The sequence below is a fragment of the Choloepus didactylus genome, chromosome Y (genome assembly GCF_015220235.1).
Source record: "Choloepus didactylus isolate mChoDid1 chromosome Y, mChoDid1.pri, whole genome shotgun sequence".
NCBI lineage: Eukaryota > Metazoa > Chordata > Mammalia > Pilosa > Megalonychidae > Choloepus > Choloepus didactylus.
The window spans coordinates 407,834-430,714 of NC_051335.1; the positions used below are offsets into that span (position 1 = coordinate 407,834).

The window sequence follows — 22,881 nt, forward strand, 5'->3', positions numbered from 1 at the left end:
ATGGGGGAACCACTGATTGTTTGCTTAGGATGGAATGTTTAAAAAATAAACTGGGATGTAAGTGCTGGAGAAAATGTGGAGAGATGGATGAACATATTCAATGTTGGTAGGGAAGCAGAATGGTGCAGCCCATCTGGAGGTCAGTGTGGTTTTCTATAGGAAGCTAAGTATGGTGTTGCTATATATTTCTGCAACTCCATTATTGTGTAATTCATGGAAGAAATGAAAGCAGGGACATGAATGGACATACACACACTGGTGTTTATGGTCACAGTATTCATGATTTACAATGGATGGAGGTGGCCTAATGGTACATAAGCTGATGAATGGAATGATGAACTGTGGTGTATACATAAAATTGAATATTGAGGGTTTGCAAGAATAAATGAAGTTGTGAGGTATACAAATAGGTAAATGCACCTTGAGCACAGTATGTTGCATGAAATAAGCTAGAATTGAAAAGACAGACATTATAATGTCTCACTAATATGGAATAACTATAATGTGCAAACTCCAAGAATTCAATCTGAGAGCATAAATTATAAGAGGAAGGATTATTGTAATGGTTCTTAGATTGTAAGCTCTTAAAACAGTTATATCTATTCCTAAATTATAATGGTTATTTCTAGATTCTGAGATGCTGAGCTCTAGTGTATAACCTGGCTCACTACATGGAACTTTGGATATATCTGTGATACCTGAGATTCAGAGCTAGAGTTCTGTAGCTATAAATGTGAACATTACCCCATACAGCAAGTGTCAAAGAAGCTGAAAAAGACATCAGACATCAATTAGATATGGAAATTAAATAGTCTTGGCTAGGTCTAATGTAAACAAGTCTAAAGGGTAAAGGATGATATTGGCTGTGTTTTAAATCTTCAACTTCTGTATGAGATGAAAGGAAGAGTTGTTTATTTGGTGGAAAATCTTTATTTTCTGTAGCACACTATATAATTTAACTTGAATGGTCAGTTTATTCCAACACCATAATTACATGAAATCTTGATTAGAGAATGAGATCTGGTTGGTTTTTACAGGTTAGTGTGAAGTCCCAATATATCCCAGAGTAATTTGGGAAGAGGATAAACTATTTGCAAAGCCCTCTTGAGGGACTGGCAAAAATGTGGAAATATTAAATTTACCCACTGGGGGAATTCCTTGTATTCCTGCAAATACCAGTGTTGTAGGCCAATCCCTTGATCTTTGGGTTTGCCTATATGAAGCATGTTATTGCAAAGGAGAGGCTAAACCTACTTATAATTTTGCCTAAGTGTCATCCCCAGAGAACCTCTTTTACTGCTCAGTTATGGCCTCTCTAAGCCAACTTGGCAAGTGAACTTGCTGGCCTTCCCCCTACATGGGGCATGACTCCCAAGGGTGTAAATCTCCCTGGCAATGTGGGATATGACTCCTAGTGATGAGTCTGGATCTGACATTGTGGGATTGAGAAAGCTTTTTTGACCAAATGGGGAAGAGAAATGAAAAAAATAAAGTTTCAGTGGCTGAGAGATTTGAAATACAGTCAAGAATTCATTCTGGGTGTCTTTCTTTTGCATTATATAGATATTCATTTTTTAGATTTTAGTGTATTAGAGTACCTAGAAGAAAATACCTGAAACTGTTGAACTGCAATGCAGTTGCCTTGATTCTTGAAGATGAATATTTAACTATATAGCTTATATGGTGTGACCAAGTGACTGTGAAAACTCTGAGGCTCACCCTCTCTTTATACACTATATGGATGGATGAGTAGAAAATGGGACCAAAAATGAAAATTAATAATAGGGGAAATTGAGGGATGGGGTATTTTGAATGTTCTTTATTACATTTACTTTTTTATTACTTTTTTTGAAAAATGAAAATGTTCAACTTGATTGTTGTGATCAATACACAACTATATGATGACACTGGGAACAATTGTTTGTACATTTGGATTCTTGTATTGTATGTGACTATATCTCAAAAAAATTTCAAGAGGAAAACAAAAAAATTAAAGAGAGATACAGATCACTCTACAATAGTAGTTGGAGATTTCAATACATCACTGTCAGTAGAACATCTAGACCAAAGATTAATAGGAAACAGAGACATGAATAATATGATAAATAATATGATAAAAGAATAATACACCATGATCAAGTAGGTTTAACTCCAGGTATGCAAGATTGGTTCAATCAAAGAATGCCAGTTAATATAATTCACATTTAAAAAAATGAAGTGAAAAAAATCACATGACCACCCTAACTGATCTAACAGACATATGGGACATTGCAACCCAAAGAGAAGTGCACATTTTACTCAAGTGCACTTGGACCAATTTCCCAGAGAGACAAAATTTTAAGTCACAAAAAGTCTCAATAAATTTAAAAAGATGGAAATTATACAAGCATCTTCCCTGACTATAATCAAATGATGCTGAGTATCGGTAAGAGTCAGAGAACTGGAATATCCACACTTATATGGAACTTAAATGTCACACAATAAACAACCAATGAATCAAAACATGAATGACAGGGGGAATTTAGTAAATAGCAAGAAGAAAGAAAACCAGAATGTATCAGGCATTCCACACAGTTCAGATTGATGCACAATGTGTGGACAGTCATGGTTGTCCCCCAGCAGTTATTCCAGTTCATTTGCTATTTGTTCCTGGTTATTATTTGCTCTGGGGGCACTAACAAACTTTCACTCCTCTCTATTGTCACTATCTTCTTCCACTTCAAGAACATGTCTTTTGTTAGGGTGCATTATTCAATTTACCACAGCTACCTCACCCAGCAAAGGGCAATGATCAATGGCAAGCTCAGCAGTTCCATGTAAACAAAAAGCCCCCAAATACAAAAGTAAACATTATAGAATTTAAGACTGAAATTAGCAATTCTCCAGTTATATTTAGTGAATTCAATAGATCACTTTCAATAATGGATATAATATCTAGACAAGAGACCACTTAGGAAACAGTGGGTGTGAATAGTTTTAAAGGCTATCTATATCTAACAAGCATTTGTAAAACACTGCCCAGAACACTTATTTTTTTATTTTGAAATAAATTCAAAGTTATAGTAACAGTGTCAAAAACAATACAAACCCCATACACAGAACTCCAGCATAACCTGACTCTCCTCCGCTGATATCCCAATCCACCAATTTTAACATGCTGTCACACTGCTATTTCTTTCCCTCCCTCCCTGTCATCCATCACCTATTGCTCTGTCTTCTGAGCATATGAGAGCTAGCTGCACACATCCTTGAACAAACACTATAATTCACATATATAATTCCCATGAACAAGAACATTCTTTTAGGAAATCCCATTAAACACAGCTAAGAAGTAGAGATTCAACATTGATACAAAGCTTACATTCTATATTTCCTTATTTTTTTTTTCCTTATAACTCAACTGTGTCCCTTTGAGCCTCCTGTCCTCCATCCTCAGATCCCATCCCAGGTCATCCTTGGCATTCAGTTGTCATCTATTTAGACTGTATTTTTTCTCAATTGTGGAAACTTATATATAGCCTAAATCTTCCCATTCCCCCCCTCCCTAGTATCCCATTAGTGGGATTAATCATATTTAGAATGTTGTAATGCTATCTGTTTCCCACCATCCATTACTAGAAATTTCCCTTCACTTCAAACAGCAACCCTACACTTATTTCTTAACTCCCTATTGCTCCATCCCCATTACTCTTAACCCCTACTCTACTTTTCATCTCTATGGTCATATTCTCTGATAATTTCTTTGTGTTTACTGTGGAGCTTAAAATTAACCTCTTAAATCCATAACAATCTTCTTTTTTTGATACCAACTTAACTTCAATAGTACACATAAACTGTTTCTATACTCCTCCATTCCCCCACCTTTATATAGTTCTTGTCAAAAATTACATGTTTTACATTGAGTTCAAGACCACTGATTTGTCATTAGAGTTTGTGTATTTTATATCATGTAGGAAGTAAATAGTGGAGTTAAAATTCAAAAATTATGGCCTTCTATTTGTATTCCATTGTGGTCAGAGAATGTGCTTTGAATATGTTCAGTTTTTTGTTTTGTTTTGTTTTTAATTTATTGAGGCTTGTTTTATGTCCCAGCATATGGTCCATTCTGGAGAAAGATCCATGATCACCAGAGAAAAATGAATGTCCAGGTGATTTGGGATGTAAGATCCTATATATGTCTGTTAAAATTCTCTATATCTCTTTCTCCTTTCTTTGTTTCTGTGTCAGTAGGGCTCTCTTTAGTATCTGAAGTAGGGCAGGTCTTTTATTAGCAAAATCTCTCAGCATTTGTTTGTCTGTGAAAAATTTAAGCTCTCTCTCAAATTTGAAGGAGAGCTTTGCTGGATAAAGTATTCTTGGTTGGAAATTTTTCTCTCTCAGAATTTTAAATATGTCATGCCACTGCCTTCTCACCTCCATGGTGGTCGCTGAGTAGTCACAACTTAGTCTTATGTTGTTACCTTTGTATGTGGTGACTTGCTTTTCTCTTGCTGCTTTCAGAACTTGCTCCTTCTCTTCAATAGTTGAGAATCTGATCAGAATATGTCTCTGTGTGGGTTTATTTGAATTTATTCTATTTGGAGTTTGCTGGGCATTTATGCTTTGTGTATTTACATTGTGTAGAAGGTTTGGGAAGTTTTCTGCAACAATTTCTTTGAATGCTCTTTCTAGACCTTTACCTTTCTCTTCCCCTTCTTAAGACCAATGAGTCTTAAGTTTGGATGTTTTATTTTATCTATCATATCCCTGAGATCTGTTTCAATTTTTTCAATTTTTTCCCCATTCTTTCTTTTCTTCTTTCATTTTCTATTCTGTGGAATTCTAGGACACTGAGTAATTGTTCAACTTCCTCTAATCTTGTGTCATGAGTATCCAGTCTTTTTTAATCTTTTATTTCCATAAGATCTATTTTTTTATTTACTCTTGCAATGTCTTCTTTATGCTCTTCTAGGGTCTTCTTTTTATCACTTATATGCTGTGCCATGGTCTTCTTCTTGTCCTTTATATCCTTTGTCATATTTTCATTCCTTGATTGTAGTTCTTTGATTAATTGTGCCAAGTACTGTGTCTCTTCTGTTATTTTGATTTGGGTGTTTGGAATCAGGTTCTCCATATCATCTGGTTTTATCATATGCATTAAGATTTTCTGTTGTTTTTGGCCTCTTGGCATTTGCTTTGCTTGATAGGGTTCTTTCAAGTTGTAAAAAAAGGAATACCAATCTAAATTTTCAGAAATACAAGTTGGTGGCATGCACTTTCTCTAACTAACCAGCAGATGGCATCTGCACATCACCTATATCCCTCAAGTCAGTTATCCTCAACTTTGTCCTAGTGGTGTGGGGGGAAATGATTCTTGGTGGGGTTCAGCTGGAGAACTCAGTTTGGGTGTGTTGATGGAGCTGTCTGCTCTGAATGTGGGGCATGTGTCAGGTTGGCTAGGGAGGCAGGGCAGCTTTAATATTCAGATCCCCCAGGTGTTCCCAGAGATTCAAGGCTGCTGCAAGAGTCTAAGCCTTCATTTCAATTCTGCTCCAGACACTCTTGGTCACTGACCCACAAACCAATGGCATTGACAGCATCCCTGGGTTGTCCAAGTGGGCCCCCCCTTCTCAGCTGTGATCTTCCAGGACCTCTGCTGAGGGAAGGCTATGATATGTCACAAGTACATACCATCCCTCAAGGGAAGCCACAGGCCACTGGGCTATGCAGGGGTGCTGTCAACCTGATGCAAAGATGGCTGAACTCTGCATCTCAACCCCCCTCCTCACACAGTTCCTCCTTCCCAGCTCCATGAAAACTGGTGCAGCTCTGGGCTGTGGGCATGGCCTTGGGCAGAAGTGTCTCCAGCCCACCAGGGAGCCAGCTGCAAGCCACAGTGTTTCTTTCTCCTTCCAGCTCTCCCCTCCACTCCCCTGGCCCTGAAAGAATCTGCAGCAGGCTATCCTCCATGCCAGACACTGAGAGGTCAGCTCAGCCCACTCCTGCCATGCTTCACTGCACAGTTCCCACTGTGGCAACTGCAGCTGCTCCTGGGTTGTTCCCTTTTTTTTTTTTTTAAAGAATCTTTCCATCTCCAAATGCAAACCCTGGCTTCTCCACACTGCAGTGTGGCCACAGTCTTTCAGCTGGCTTACTCACTCATTTCAGAATGCAGACTCCTCATTTCACCAAGTGTATGGCCCCTGTGGTTCTAGCAGACCTTGTTCAGCTGGTGCATCACTGAAACTGGTATTCTGGGTCACCTTCTGGTTTTTATCTAGTATTTTTAATGGAGGTCTTTTTTTGCCCTGTCTCACCTAGCCACCATCTTAGGTTCTCCCAGAACACTCATTTTTATCAACTGCATATGAATCTTTGTCCTGATATGTTAGGTCTATTGAAAAAAAATGTTCTTAATAAAATTTAAAAACTGATGAAGTTCATCACCGCTAGACATGCCCTAAAAGCACTGGTAATTTAAGTGCTTCAGACTGAACTGAGGGACATGAAATAAAGAACTTCAGTAAAGATGCCATTTGGGTAATTATAAAAACCAGTATTCTTATATTTAATTTTTAGTATGTTGCTCCACATTTTATGTCTTACAGGTTCTAAAATGTAAATGCATAAATAGTTGTGATAAATCCATTGTATTTGGAATAGAATTTATAAGGATATAATTTGTTAAAATGACAAGCACTATCTTTATAGAGGATGAAAGGGAGTAGTAACGGTGTATGTGTATGCTATTGAGTTTTATTTGGTATCAAACTAAAAGTGATTTTTATAGACTTAGGATGGAAAATTTCAGCCCATGCTGCCTATGCTGTTTTGGAGTTGTTATGTTCCCCAGAAAAGACCATGTTATTTTAATCCGTGTTTGTGGTGCTGGCCTATTATGAGTGAGACATTTTGATTAGTTTCTTTCAAATGAAATGTGACCCAGCCCATTCAAGGTGGGTCTTAATACTTTATTGGCATTCTTTATGAAAGGATAAAAAAAATGAGACATTTGGAGAGAGTTTAGAGAGAAAAATACTGGAGAAAAACAAGAATGGACACATTGAAACTGGAGGATTTAATAAATACACTGAAGCTAGAAGCTGAAGACAACGAACTCAGACAGACGGACCAGTAGATGCTAGCCATATGCCTTCCCATGTGACAGAAGTGTCCTAGATGCCACAGCCCTTACTTTAGAGAAGGTATCCTCTATTGATACCTTAGTTTAGTTTGGACATTTTCATAGCCCAAAATTTTAAATTATAAGAATAAATCCCCATTGTTAAAAATCTGTCCATTTCTGGTATACTGCATTTTTTGCAACTTTAGCAAACAAAAACTGTGACCAAAGAGAAAATATTTGAAAAATATATACAGAAGGAAATAGCAAATTACTCAAACTGGTGTACCACAAAAAACAAATAAAGTACATGAATGGAATAGCTGAGGTAAAAAGGAAGAAAAAGTCTTATGAGGACAAAATAGCAAAATGCAGAAGTCTCATATTATCTGTATGTATTTGAAAAGTAAATAGATTTGAGTTTACAGTTAAAGTTAAGGATTGGCAAAAAGGTTACAAAAGCATGACCTATATATATAGTATACAAAAGGTGCACTTTAAATTCAAACAGAAGTTAGCTGAAAGTGGAAGAACAGAAAAATATACCAGGCAAACAGTAATCAAAACAGAATTGGGTAGCTTTACTAACATCAGGTAAAATAGAGTGGGAGCACTCCTCCTTTTGGAACAAAGTCATGTAGACAAGCAGAGCTTAACATTGCAGGGATAGGCAGCAAAAATCTAAACAGTGGATCACTAGGAGTGATAGTGGATGGCAGCACTGCCATTTTGACCCTTTGATTCCTGGATCCATCAATCCTGGCTATGGGAGAAACAACACCATAAAGTGGATGCTGATTTAGAGCATACACAGGCTTTTGGAAACACTACCTCAGCCCTGCAAGATTTTGTACCTATTGGTGACATAAATGAGACTTCAAATGGACATTCCACCATTCTATCAATGCTGCTGTCTATGGATGATGGGGAACATGGTAAAACCCGAGAATTCCATGAGCATGTGCCCATTCCCATACTTCATTTACTGTGAAGTGAGTTTCTTGATCAGAAGAAATGCTGCATGGAAATCATGGTAGTGGTTAAGACATTCCATGAGTCCACAATGGTGGTTTTTGCAGAAGCATTGTATGCAGGGAAGGCAAAACTATATGCACAGTCTATGTCTATTCCAGTTAGTACAAATCTCTGCCCCTTCTATTATGGTAGTGATCCAATATAATCAACTCATAACCTGCCATATAGGATATTGACTGTGATTCTGTACTGCTGGAAATTTGAACACTCAGTGGCTGTATCAAGGTAATTCTTGGTGAGTGGAAGTCCACTTTGCTGAGCCCTTGCATAACCTCCTTCCTTATGATGATGACCACTTTTTCTTGAGCCCATTAGGTAATGACAGGAGTGGCTAGGGAAAGAGGATGACTGCTATCCACAGAACAGGTCTTCTTATCAACTTAAATATTAAAACCTTCTGCTGAATTCATCATCTGGTGAGCATTCACATGGGAAACAAACATCTTCATGTTTTTTGATCACTCAGAAAGGTCTACCTACATAGCTTTACCCCAGACCTCTTCATCATCAATTTTCCAATCTGTACCTTCCAAGACCCTGGTCACCCAGCCAAACCATTAGCACCAGCCCATTAATAAGCATAAAAATTCACCCCAGCCAATTCTATTCCAGGCAAAAAGCAATCAGATCCACTGCTCAAAATTCCACCTACTTGGAGGATTATCCCTCAACACTGTCCTTCAAGGACATCCCAGAAAAAGGCTGCAGTTCTGTCAGTGTTTTCTTGAGAGTGATACCTTCATATTGTGCAGTATCTTTAATAACCATGCCTGAGTTTCCCTCTTCCTCAGTCAACTGATTTTAAGGAACTCACCAAAAACCATAGCTCTGGGCTGGGAAAGAGAAGGTAATGTGGTAGGAGTGGGGGCCATGGGCATTTAAGACACTTCCTCATGTAACTTGCTTGTGTCTCCAGGACGTGCTCAAACTCTATCTCATATACACTATTTCCATTTTATGACAGAGTGCTGCTGTACATGCCTAACTTTATGGCTTTGTGGTCAGACAACACACAGCTCATGATAGGCAACTCAGGTATCATAATAACTTGGTGGCCCATGGTTAAGCAGCTGACTCTACTGAGGCTCAGTAGTAGGCAAAAAGTTGTTTCTCAAAAGGAGAGAAGTTATCTGTAGAGGATGGTAAGGCTTCACTCCAAAATTCTAAGGGCCTACACTGAATCTCCTGTAAGAGCCCGTCAGTGTTTCCAAACAACCTCTGTATTAGCCACTGACCTTTCCAGCACCATTACATCAGATGGATCATAGAGTCCAAGTGGCAGACCAGTTTGAGCAGCAGCCTGGGCCTGTTACAGAGCCATCTCTTATTCTCACCCCACTCAGAACTAGCAGCTTTTCTGGTAACTCAGTACACGGAGAGGAGTAGCACATCTAAATGAGAAATATGTTGTCTCCAAAATCCAAAGAGGCCAACTGGGTATTGCAGCTCTTTTTTTGGTCATAAGAGGGGCTAGATGCAACAGCTTATCCTTCACCTTAGAAAGGATATCTCAACATGCCCCCACACCACTGGACACCTAGAAATTTTGCTGATGGAATCCCCTGTATTTTTCTTGGATTTATTTCCCATTCTCAAACTCACAAATGCCTTACCAATAAGACTAGAGCAGTCGTTACTTCTTGCTCATTAGGCCCAATCAACATGACATCATCAATATAATGGACCATTGTGATGTCTTGTGGGAGGGAGAAGCAATCTAAGTCCCTTCAGACAAGATTATGACATAGGACAGGACAGTTGATACACCCCTGTGGTAGGACAGTGAAGGTATACTGCTGGTCTTGCCAGCTGAAACCAACTGTTTCTGGTGGTCCTTACTGATGGCGGTTAAGAAAAAAAATGGATTTTCTGGATCAATAGCTGCATATCAGGTTCTAGGGGATGTATTGATTTGTTCAAGCAATGATACCGCATCAGGAACAGAAGCTGCAATTGGAGATACGACCTGGTTAAGCTTATGATAATCCACTGCCATCCTCCAAGACCCACCTGTTTTCTGCACAGGCCAAATAGGAGAGTTGAAAGTGGATGTGTTGGGAATAACCACACCTGCATCTTTCAAGTCCTTAAGAGTGGTATTAATCTCTTCAATCCCTCCAGGAATCCAGTATGGCTTCTAATTTAGTATTTTGCTATGCAGGGGCACTTCTAGTAGCTTCCACTCGGACTTTCTACAATATTAGCCATCATTGCATAAGTCAGGGAACCAATATGGATATTCTGCCAGTTGCTGAGTAAGTTGATTCAAATGATAAATTCAGAATTTGGGAAATAACCACAGAATATGTTGGGGATACACTAGACACACTGTAAGATGGACATGGTCTAAAACTCCATCAATCACCTGACATTTTGAGTCACTTCTGAGCCATTGGTGAGTAATCCCTGAAATATCTTGTCATTTCCTTTTCCCCAATGCAGGTTACCCTGGAAAAAGGCCAAAGGTCTTCCTGGGAAAGCCTGGGGAGAAGATTCACAGTATAAATTTTCAGCAATGTGAGACACTCTTTCCCCAAGGGAATTTTGTCTTCCCATCTTTCAAGGAGCTCTGGGTCTGTAAATTCTCTCAAGCCTGGGAACTGATTAAGGAGTTATGACTCAGATGTTTTTAAATTCAATTTTATTGAGATATATTCACATACCATAAGTCATCCCATGGCGTACAATCAACTGTTCATAGTACTATCATATAGTTGTGCATTCATCACCCAAATATATTTTTGAACATTTTCCTTATACCTCAGAGAATAAGAATAAGAATAAAAAATAAAAATAAAAAAGAACACCCAAATCTTCCCCCATCCCATCCTATTTTTCATTTAGGTTTTGTCCTCTAAGCCTCTGATTTTTCTACTCATCTATCCATACACTGGATAAAGGGAGTATGATCTACAAGGTTTTCACAATCACACAGTCACCCCTTGTAATCTACATTGTTATAAAATCATCAAGAGTCAAGGCTGCTGGGTTGGAGTTTGGTAGTTTCAGGTATTTTCTTCTAGTTATTACAACACATGAAAACCTAAAATATGTTATCTATATTGTGCATAAGAATGTCAACCAGCATGACCTCTCAACTCTGTTTGAAATCTCTTAGTCACTGAAGCTTTATTTCATTTCATTTTGCATCCCCCTTTTGGTCAAGAAGATGATCTCAATCCCATGATGCCAGGTCCAGATTCATTACCGGGAGTCATATTCTGATTTGTCAGGGAGATTTACACCTCTGGGAATCAGGTCCCATGTAGGGGGGAGGGCAGTGAGATCACCTGCCAAGGTGGCTTAGAGAGAAGAGACCACATCTGAGCAACAAAGAGGCACTCGGGAGAGACTCTTAGGCAAAATTATAAGCAGGTTTAGCCTCTCTTTTGCAGGAACAAGCTTCATCAGGGCAAGTCCCAAGACAGAGGTGTGATTCATTTTTGTAATTCAAAGTGGGACTTTTTTCACTTGATCTAGAATTCTTCTGCTTATACAGATCAAACAAGAATTTATTAAGGTGCCTATTTTATTTCTAGGTACCTCTTGATCTAAGACTAAGTCTCTGTAAGTCAGATTATTTGGATTTTGCTTTGAGTCTGCTGTCCATTACGGTAGCCATGCCCACCTTGTCTTTGATGATTACCTACTGCCATGTGGTTTTTGCCAACTCAGGGTCTGATTATTCCCATTTTGTTATAGGATTCTAGCTCAATGATAGCAGTTCCTCCAATATTATCTTCTACAGAGAAGGCCCAGTACAGACCTCCTCAGGGATGATGTAGCTAGTCTCAAAAATGTATTCCTCACCATTCTGGTTAAAGAATGTCCCCTGGACATTCCTGGGGTGTGTGAGCAGATATTCCATGATAAATCCAATCTAACATTCCAATCTCTCTAAGCCTCTAGATCTCTTCACCCCCATTATACCAGGGATGTTCTGGCATTTGAACCTCTGGCAATGTTGGCCAACTTTTGATCCATTTTCAGCCAACCACCCAAACAAGATGTTAAATCCCCTTCTGATCCCTTGAGCTACAACACTGAATGCAGAATCTCTGCTTAGTGGGCCTATTTCAGTTAGTTCAGCCTGATACAACTTCATATTCCTTCCACTATTATCCCAACCCTTAATATCCATTCCCACACATACTCCCCTGATTTCTGTCTGTGTAAGTTGGAAAACTCATAGAGTTCTTTTGCAATATAGCATACTTCCTCATGGCTCACACTATGTATGTTATCTTTCATGGCCTGTTGTGACTTTAGTCTAGTTATTGGTCTTGAAGCAAAGACCAGTGGTGGGTCATGAAAAGAATTAGAAGTATCCCTCAAGCCATTTACCTCAGGACATCCCATTGAAGTTGCATTTCATGAAAGAGGATTAATCTCTCCAGAGGAGTGAGAGCTTCTTCCTGAGGGGTGGCGATTATACTCTTAGCAGACAATGAAAGGCTAATCCCTTTAGATGCATGTTGGATGGCAGTCTCCTCAGGACACTCTGGAGGTCAGGAAGCTGTGTTCTCAAGGCAGGCTGGAGATTGGGTTTCTCTTACTTCAGTGCAGGCCTGTAGGGGTCTTTTTCTCAGGGCAAACCTTTACTGGTATATCTAGCAAAGACTCAACAGAATACAGGGTGCTAATATCCCCACTGCCATCATTATCAACACCTATGTCCCCGTCCCAATTTTCTGAAACCCATTCTTTTCCAATCAATGCCTTTTCTTTAACAGCAGACACCTTGCAAAGTTGATAATTTAGTTTATATTGTAAATCTGTTACCAGCAATTAAGATTCTTTGTCTGGTTTTCAGAGATCTCAGGTCTGCTGCCATAGGAAATAAGATTTTCTTTCAGAGCACATGTAGAAAATTTATATCTTTCATATTGCATTTAAGTTGCAAATTTGAAGCCTTCAGCTCAACTATATATTCAGCATTACCAAGAACAATGAGCCAGCATCATTATACCTCTTAACTCCACAAAACTCTGTTACGGTGTCAAGAACCCTGCCACCTAAAGCCTTATTTCATACAAAAGTATGATTAGAAGAACCAAATGGTAATATTTTGCATGTCTCTATTGCCAACTCATATCATGTACTGTCAGTGACATCTTGGTTATTGTAAATGAAGTCATTAGTGTCTTTGAAACTAATCAGAGTAGAAAACCAATTGTAAAAGCCCATAAGATTGTTTCTCAGAACTACTCCTGGTACAAAGCTTATTTAGACATGGTTCTCTAGAGAAATAGAACCAATAGGAGATATTTGTAAATATCCAATTTTATAAACATGTCTCATGCAAATTCTGTAGGACAGAATGCACAAGTCCAAATTCTTTAAGGCACAAGAATTCTTTAAGGCAGGATGTGTGAGTTCAAATTCCATGGGATAGACCATGAGCTGACAACTCCAATGAAAGTCCCAAAAGAACTCCCTAGGAAAGGCTGTCTGTCTGAATATGAAGTTAAGATCTCTCTTTCCCCTTAGAAGTTCTCAGCTGATTGGATTAAATCCAACTGATTGTATTCTCTCATTGTAGAAGGCAGTTCCTTAGTTGATTTTAGATGCAATCAGCCACAGATGCAACCAATAGACTGATGAATTAATAAACAAGGCTGGTTTATTAACAAGTCACAAAATTCCCCTGCAGTAATAGTTAAGACAGTATTTCCTTGACCAGATAACAGGGCAAGAGCACCTGGCCAAATTGACACATGAACATTGTTATCACAATCCCATTTATCTATTTCTTTTTTCACTGCTAGTGTTTTGGGTGTAAGGTTAAGAAACAGCCTCCTATCATAAGATCTTTAAGATGTTTCCCTACATTTTCTTGTAAACATTTTATAGTCTTAGCTCTAATGTTTATGTCTTTGATCCAGTTTGTGTTAAGTTTTGTAAAAGGTGTCAGATACGAGGGCTTTTTTGGATATGGCTATCTAGTTCTCCAAACACCATTTATTGAAGAGATTGCTGTGTTCCAGGGTATAAGCTTGACTGCCTTATCAAGGATCATTTTCCATAGATGAATGCATCTATTTCAGAATACTAAATTCAATTCCATTGGTCAGTGTATCTGTCTATGCCAATTCCTTGTTGTTTTGACCACTGTAGCTTTATTATATGCTTTAAAGTTAGGAAACTTGATACCTCCCAAATCATTCTTCTTTTTCAAGATATCTTTATCTTTGCAAGACTATGTAATACACTTTAAAGTCAGGTAATGTGAGACCCCCACCACCACCACTTCATTTCTCTTTCTCAAGATATTTTTGGATGCTTCTGGTACCTTGGCCTTACAAATAAACTTTATTGCTTTTCCATTTCTTCAATGTAAGTCATTGGATTTTAATAGGTATTGCATTGAATCTATTAATCAATTAAGGTAGCATTGACATATTAACTGTACTTAGTCATCCAATCCATGAACATGGCTTGTCTTTCAATTTATTTAGGTCTTCTTTGATTTCTTTTCTCAATTTCCTATAGTTTTCTGTGTATAGGTCTTTTGTGGCCTTAGTTAAATATATTTCTAAATATATATTCCTCAATATTCCATTGTAAATCGAATTCTTGTCTTGATTTCATCCTCAGATAGCTCTTTTCTAGTGTATAGAAACACTACTGACTTTTTGCATGTTGATCTTGGACTCTGCCACTTTGCTGTATTCATTGATTAGCTGTAGATTTTTCTAGGTTTTCTACATATTGAATCATAGATTGCAGATTTTTCTGGGTTTTCTACGTATAGGGTCATGTCATCTGCAAACAGTGAATGTTTAAGTTCTTTCTGTACAAATTGGATGCATTTTGTTTCTCTTTCTTGCCTAATTGCTTGCTAGAACTTCCAGATCTGTTAAATAACAATGGTGACCATGGCATCCCTTGTTCCTGATCATAGATGGAAAAATTTCAGTCTTTCCTCCATTGAGTATGACATTAGCTGTGGGTTTTCCACAGATTGCCTTCATCTTTTGAAGGAAATTACCTTCTTTTCTTACACTTTTGAGTGTTTTCATCAAGAAAGGATGTTTAATTTTGTCAAAGGAATTTTCTGCATCAATGGAGGGGATCAAGTGTTTTTGTCTGCTTTGATTTTTTGATGTGGTGTGTTACATTAATTGATTTTCTTGTGTTGAACCAGCCTTGCATACCTGAAATAAATCCCACTTTTAATGTGCTGCTGGATTCAATATGCAAGTATTTTGTTGAGGATTTTTGCATCTATATTCATTGAAGAGAATAGTCTATAATTTTCTTTTCTTGTAGCTTCTTTGTCTGGCTTTGGTATTAGGCTTATGTTAACATCATAGAATGAGTTAGGTAACTCTCCCTTTTCTTCAACTAGTTCTTGGAGAGTTTGAGCATGACTGGTAGAATTCATATATGAAGACTTCTCATCCTGGGCTTTTCTTTTTTGATGACAGATTCAATCTTTATTTGTGATTGGATTGTTGAAGTCATCTAATTCTTCTCAGGTCAATGTTGCTTGCTCATGCTTTTCTAGTAATTAGTCCATTTCATCTAAATTTCTAGTTTATTAGCATATAGCTGTTCATAGTACCCTCTAATTACCTCCTTTATTTCTATGGAGTCAGTGGTTATGCCCCTTTCCCATTTCTGATTGTATGTATCCTCTCTCTCTTTAATTTGTGTTAGCCTAGCTAAGAGTTCATTGATTTTATCAAATAACCAGCTTCTAGTTTCTTTGATTCTCTCTATTGTTTTCATGTTCTCAATTTCATATATTTCTGATCCAATCTTTGTTATTTCTTTCCTTCTGTTTGCTTTGGGGTTAGTCTGCTGTTCTTTCTGTTAGCTTCTCCAGATGAACAGTTAATTTCTCAATTTTTGCTCCTTTTCCTTTTCTAATTTAGGGATTTAGGGAAATAAATTTCCCTTTTAGCACTTCCTTTTCTTTATCCCATAAGTTTTGATATGTTGTCATTTTCATCTTCATTTGTCTTAAGATGTTGTCTAATTTCTCTTGTAATATCTTCCTTGACTCACTTGTTTAAAAGTGTGTTGTTTAACTTCCATATATTTGTAATTTTCCTGTGTTCATGTTATTCATTTCCAGCATCATTCCATTATGAGAAAGTGTTTTGTGTACTATAAATACTTTAAATGAAATTGCAGAGATTTTATTTCACAAATAGATAAAAGTAACAGGCAAAAGACTGTAATTTGTTGGAAATTTCTTCATATTCTTATGTGATCATTTAGTAACATATGTACATGTCTTATCACAAAGAGGAAAAAATGTTTAGAATGAAGGGATTTTTGTTTGTTCTTTTTTAAAGGGCTCACCAAAGAGAATAAACTTGCTTAGGTATTATTTTTTGATAGTTTTTTAAAATAAAGGTATTCTTTGGTCACAATGGAAAATAAACATTCAACAAATATTCACTAATTCAACCAAAGAAATAAAATGTTGATGCTACCTTCACAGTTAAAGGCACCTATCAAATCTTAACTATTCTACAGAAAGAATATGGAGTTCTGTAAAACAGTGAAAGAATTTGGGGATTTCTGAATATCTAGATGACCAGAAACATACTGCAAGATATCAGGTAAATGATATTAATGATAGCAATTTAGGTACTAGGTACCATAAAAATTCTTCATATATATTAATTCATAGCATCATATTTTATCTGCACTAAGCAGTAAATGACCTCCATTCAGTCATTATTTACTAACAGACTTTGGCGGTCCTTATTTTATCATTCTTGGAAACCACACAGAGCTGTAGCAAGTAACAAACGTGATTTCTCCAGGCTTGCCTGTTGGTAAAGTGGAGTCTCAGGACTGCACTAGATGTTTATTGTAGATCTGTACAGGCCAATTTTAAAGTGCATGTCATTATTAAGGGACAAGAATTCCCACAGGAGCCTCAGCCTCTGAAGTACCATTTAGGGTAACATTTTTATAAATTCATTAACTATAAATTATGAAAGAATTGCATATAAAAACTTGGTTAGAGACATCTAGTCTCTTATAGTCTTCTTTGATGAAAGTTGATATACCCTTCATTTCAGATGAATTATGAACAACATCCAGGTTCCAAGAAGAGAGTTCTGGTTTGGGATTAGCATCAAAATTTCTTTCTGAAATATTGATGCTTTAGGGGTGTTCTGAGATATTTCTGGAAGACTGAGTACCTAACTACTATCCATTTGAAACATCTGTTCTACATTCTCCTCCTCTTCTTCTACCTCACATGTCAGAATTTGAAGTTTGTTTCAGAGCCTGTGAATTTATTTCCAGTCACTAAATCTGTCATCTCCAACTATTTTATCTATTTCTTCCTGCAATAATGCCAGACCTTCTTCATTAGCTCTGGGCTGTGTCCTTTCCATTAGTTATATCTTTCTGCTTTTTGAGAGGACTTCTAACATTTCACACAGCTGTAGCAATCTTTTGTTCAGACAGTTAAGGTGATACTGGATTTGTAAATTTTCTTTATTATTTTTACTCAAAATTACTTTTATTACTGATTCCAACATAGATTACAAATACTCTTGGCTTCACTTTGAGATGTTGTCAGGTTTTGCTTTTGTTGGATGCTGTCTTTATCTGCTTGACATGTGTATGCCTTGTTTTTCCAGTCACTTCAGAAATAGATGCTTTGGATGTTTTTAAATTTTTTTTCATTGCATTTCTAAGCTCTTTCTCTGATAACTCCATTTCTTCATAATCAACTTCTATTTTTGGAATTTTTTTTAATTTTTGAGAATTTTTTCTTGGAGGCATTTGTTTGTCAGACATCCTGATATAAGTGGGAGCAATTATAATAATTCTTCAAAAATCACTAACTCCTCCTGGTGTAGAGCTGAGAGCAATTGGCAACAAAATAAATGAAGCTAATATCAATATTTTTAAATTTATTGAGATTTGCTCTTTCACCCAGTTTGTGATCTATCCTGGAGAATGATCCATGGGCACTAGAGAAAATTGTGTATCCTGCTGTGGTGGGGTGTAGTGTTATATAAATATCTGTTAAATTTAGTTCATTTTTTGTACTATTCAACATCTCTCTTTTATTATTGATCCTTTGGGTAGATGTTCTGTCCATTGATGAGAGCAGTGTATTGAAGACTCCAAATATTATTGTAGAGTTGTCTACTTCTTCCTTCAGTGTTGTCAGTGTATGCCTCAAGTATTTTGGGGCACTCTGGGTCAGTCATAAACATTTATGATTGTTACGTCTTCTTGATTAATTGTCACTTTTACTGATATATAGTGTCTTTCTTTGACTCTTAATTGTTTTACTTTTGAAGTCTGGTTTGTCTGATATTGGCAAAGCTACTCCTGCTCTTTCCTGGTTGATGTTTGCATGAAATATCATTTTCCAGCTTCTCACTTTCAACATATTTTCTCCTAGTGTCTAAAGTAAGTCTGTAGTATTCAACATAGAGATGTGTGCTGTTTTTTATTCCATTCTACCTATGTCTTTATTGGGGAATTATTCCATTAACATTTAATGTTATTACTGTAAGGGCAGTAATTTTTTCTATCATGTTGTCTTTTGGATTTTAAATATCTTCTGTTTTCTTCCTTTTCCCTTTCTTCATAGTCTTCATTTCTACACTCTTCTCCAAACCTCCCTCTCTTGACTTTTCCTATCAGCCTCTAGCCCTCCCTTTAGTATTTATTATAGATCAGGTCTCTTGTTCATAAACTCAGTATCTGTCTGTCCATCTGTCTGAAAATATTTTAAACTCTCCCTAATTTTTAAAGGAAAATTTTGTTGGATACATATTTTTTAGTCTTTTTCAGTATCTTACATATATGATATCATTGTTTTCTCACCTCCATGGTTTCTTCTCCTTCAGGGATACCCATACATGTATATTCCTGCACCTCATGTTGTCATTTAATTTTCTGACACCCTACTCATATTTTTTTCCTTTCTTTTCCCTATCTGTTCCTTTGTGTAGGGTTCCAGATTTCCAGTCCTTTAGTTACTAATGCTTCCTTCTACCTCTTCAGTTCTGCTGATGTAAGTCTCCATATTGTTTTTCAACTCTTCTATTGTATCTTTACTCCCATAAGTTCTGCCATTTGTTTTTGAAAACTTTTGAGTTCTTCTTTTTGTTGTTCCAATGTTTCTTTTTCATTGAGATCTATTGAGATATATTCATATACCATACAGTTATCCACAGAGTACAATCAGTTGTTCACAATATCATTGTATAGTTGTGCTTCATCACCACAATCAATTTTTGAACATTTTCATCACTCTCAAATAATGGAAATAATCATAATAATAAAAGTAAAAAAGAACTCCTGAAACATCCCATTCCACCATCCCACCCTATTTTTCAATTAATTTTTGTCCCCATTTTCCAACTTATCTGTTCACACACTAAAGGGAGTGTGAGCCACAAGGTTATTGTTTCTGTTTTTTAATTTTTATTTTGAAATAAATTCAAACTTACAGTAACAGTTGCAAAAATAATACAAACCCCAAACACAGAACTTCAGCATACCCAAACCCCTCCACTGATACCCTGATCTACCAACTTTAATATTTTGTCAGTTTCCCGTTTCTTTCTTTCCTTCCCTCCCTCCCTATCAACCATCATCTATTGCTCTGTCTTCTGAACATATGAAAGCAAGCTGCACACATCCTTGAACAAATAATATAATTCACATATACTTTCCTATGAACAAGCATATTCATTTAGGTAATCATATTAAGAGTAGTTAAGAAGTTCAAGAAATTTAACATTGATAAAAAGCTTAGATTCTCTGTTTCATTTTTTCTTATGTCCCAATTGTGTCCTTTTGATCCTTTTCTCCTCTATTCTTTGATCTCATCCAGAATCATCTATGGCATTTAATTGTCATTGTCTATTTAGACTGTCTTTGTTTTTTCAATTGTGGGAACATATCTACAGCATAAATCTTCCCATTATAACCCCTCCCTAGCATTCCATTTAGTGGGATTAATCACATTCACAATGTTGCAATGCCATCACCTTCCCACCATCTATTACTAGAAATTTCCCCTCACCCCAAACAGCTAACCTACACTCATTTCTTATTAACTCCCCATTGCCCCTTCCCCCACTTTTCATAACCCATACTCTACTTTTCATCTCTATGATCACATTCTCTGACACTTTCTTTGGGTTACTGTGAGGCTTAAATTTAACATCTTATGTCTGTAACAATCTTGTTTTCTTTGATACCAATTTAAATTCACTGGGACACATCAACTATATTCCTATACTCCCCCATTCCCTCACCTTTATGTAGTTCTTGTCAAAAATTACATATTTTACGTTGAGTCCAAAACCACTGATTTATCATTACAGTTTATGTATTTTAGATCCTGTAGGAAGCAAATAGTGGAGTTACAAATCAAAAATACAGTAGTATTGGTATTTATATTTACCATGTGATCTTTACTGGAAATCTTTATTTCTTCATGTGGTTTCAGTCAATTGTTTAGTGTCCATTCCTTTCAGCCTGCCCAATTGCCTTTAGCGTTTCTTATAGGACTGATCTACTGGTGATGAAGTCTCTCAGCTTTTGATTGTCCTGGAATGTTTTCATCTCCCCTCATTTTTAGCCTCCAGGTGTTTGTGAATTTTCTAAGTCTCTGTTGGTTATTGACTTCTAATTGTATTCCATTGTGGTCAGAGAATGTGCCTTGAATAATTTCAAGTTTTTTAAATTTATTGAGGCTTGTTTTATATCCCAGCCTATGGTCTACTCTGGAGAAAGTTCTGTGATCACTAGAGAAGAATGTGTATCCTGGCAATTTGAGACGTAATGTGTGTATATATATACGTTAAATTTCTCTATATCTCTCTCTCCTTTCTTTGTTTCTCTGTTGGTAGGGCTCCCTTTAGTATCTGAAGTAGGGCAGGTCTTTTATTAGCAAAATCTTTCAGCATTTGTTTGTGAAAAGTTTAAGCTGTCCCTCAAATTTGAAGGAAAACTTTGCTGGACAAAGTATTCTTGGTTGGAAATTTTTCTCTCTCAGAATTTTAAATATGTCATGCCACTGCCTTCTCACCTCCATGGTGGCCACTGAGTAGTCACTACTTAGTCTTAGGTTGTTTCCTTTGTATGTGGTGAATTGGTTTTCTCTTGCTGCTTTTAGAACTTGCTCCTTCTCTTCAGTATTTGACAGTCTTATCAAAATATGTCTTGGAGTGGGTTTATTTGGATTTATTCTATTTGGAGCTTGTTAGGCATTTATGCTTTGTGTATTTATATTGTGTAGAAGGTTTAGGAAGTTTTCCCCAGCAATTTCTTTGAATACACTTTCTAGAACTTTACCCTTCTTTTCCCCTTCTGGGACACCAGTGAGTCTTATATTTCGATGTTCTATTTTATCTGTCATATCTCTGAGGTCCATTTTGATTTTTTTATTTTTTCCCCATTCTTTACTTTGTTCTTTCATTTTCCATTCTGTGGTTCTTGAGGTTGCTGAGTTGTTGTTCAGTGTCCTCTAGTCTTGTACTATGACCATCCAGAATCTTTTTAATTTGGTTGACAGTTTCTTTTATTTCTGTAAGATCAGCTATTTTTTATTTACCCTTACACTTTCTTCTTTATGCTCTTTTAGGGTCTCCTTCATATCCTTTATATCCTGTGCCATGCTCTTCTTCATGTCCTTTGCATCCTGTGCCATGCTCTCATTGTTAGTCTTTAGTCCTTTGATTAATTGCTCCAAGTACTGTGTTTCCTCTGATCTTTTGATTTGGGTGTTTGGGTTTGGGTTATCCACGTCATCTGGTTTTTTCATATGCTTTAAAATTTTCTGTTGTTTTTGGCCTTTTGGCGTTTGTTTTACTTGATAGGGATCTTTTAGGATATGAAGGATTAGTCAGACACCAATCTATAATTTGTCAGATCTACAGCTTGGTGGTGTACACTTTCTCTAATGAACAGATGGCATCCACTAGTTACCTATTCCCCTCAAGTCAGTTTTCCCCAGCTTTGTCTTGTGGTGTGTGGGCATCTGGTTCTTGTGGGGTCCAATTGGTGCACCATGTTTGGTTGTGTTGTTGGTGCTCACCATTCTTAATATGGGGTGTGTGAGCAGTCAGTGATGCAGGGCAGCTTTAATAGTCAATCTCCCAGGTTTTCCTAGAGATTTAAGGCTGTTGCAAGAGTCTAAACCTTCATTTCAGTCTCACCACAGATTGTCTCTTCTGCTGACCCACCAGTCCTTGGTATTGACATATGGTCCCTGGAATTTCCAATTTCCTAGGTGGGTTCCTCTTCCCAGCCATGCCCACCTAGGGCCTCTGCTGAGGGAAGGCTTGCTACATCACAATGCATGCCATTTCTCAATGGAAGCCCTGGGCTTCTGGGCCATGCAGGGGAGTTCCCATCCTGCTGTAAAGTGGCTGAATGGGGCAAGTTAATTTCCCACTTTTCACACAGCTCTGCCTCCACAGCTCTGGGACAATTAGCTGTGGGTGCATGGAAGGCTACTGTCCATGCCTGATATTGTGGCTTGTGTGTGGCATTGCCAGAAACACTTCCTGTCACACTGGGTCCCTTAGCATAGCTCTGGGCTGTGGCTGCAGCACTTGGCAGGAACATTCCCAGCCCACTGGGAGGATGGCTGCAGGGGGCTTTTTTTTCCCCCTTTTGACTAACCTCTGCCCTCCTTGCTCTGAGACAGCTAGCAGTGGGTGTGTGAAAGGCTATGTTCCATGCCAGATATTGAGGCATTCACATAGCCGTTTCCTGTTGTGCTTCACTGTATG

At 37.4% G+C, this 22,881-nt stretch overlaps 1 pseudogene; it reads right to left on the reverse strand.

Annotated features, from left to right (window-relative positions):
- Positions 1-17,080: 17,080 nt before the first annotated feature.
- LOC119523975 lies at positions 17,081-17,911 on the reverse strand (annotated as a pseudogene).
- Positions 17,912-22,881: the final 4,970 nt, after the last annotated feature.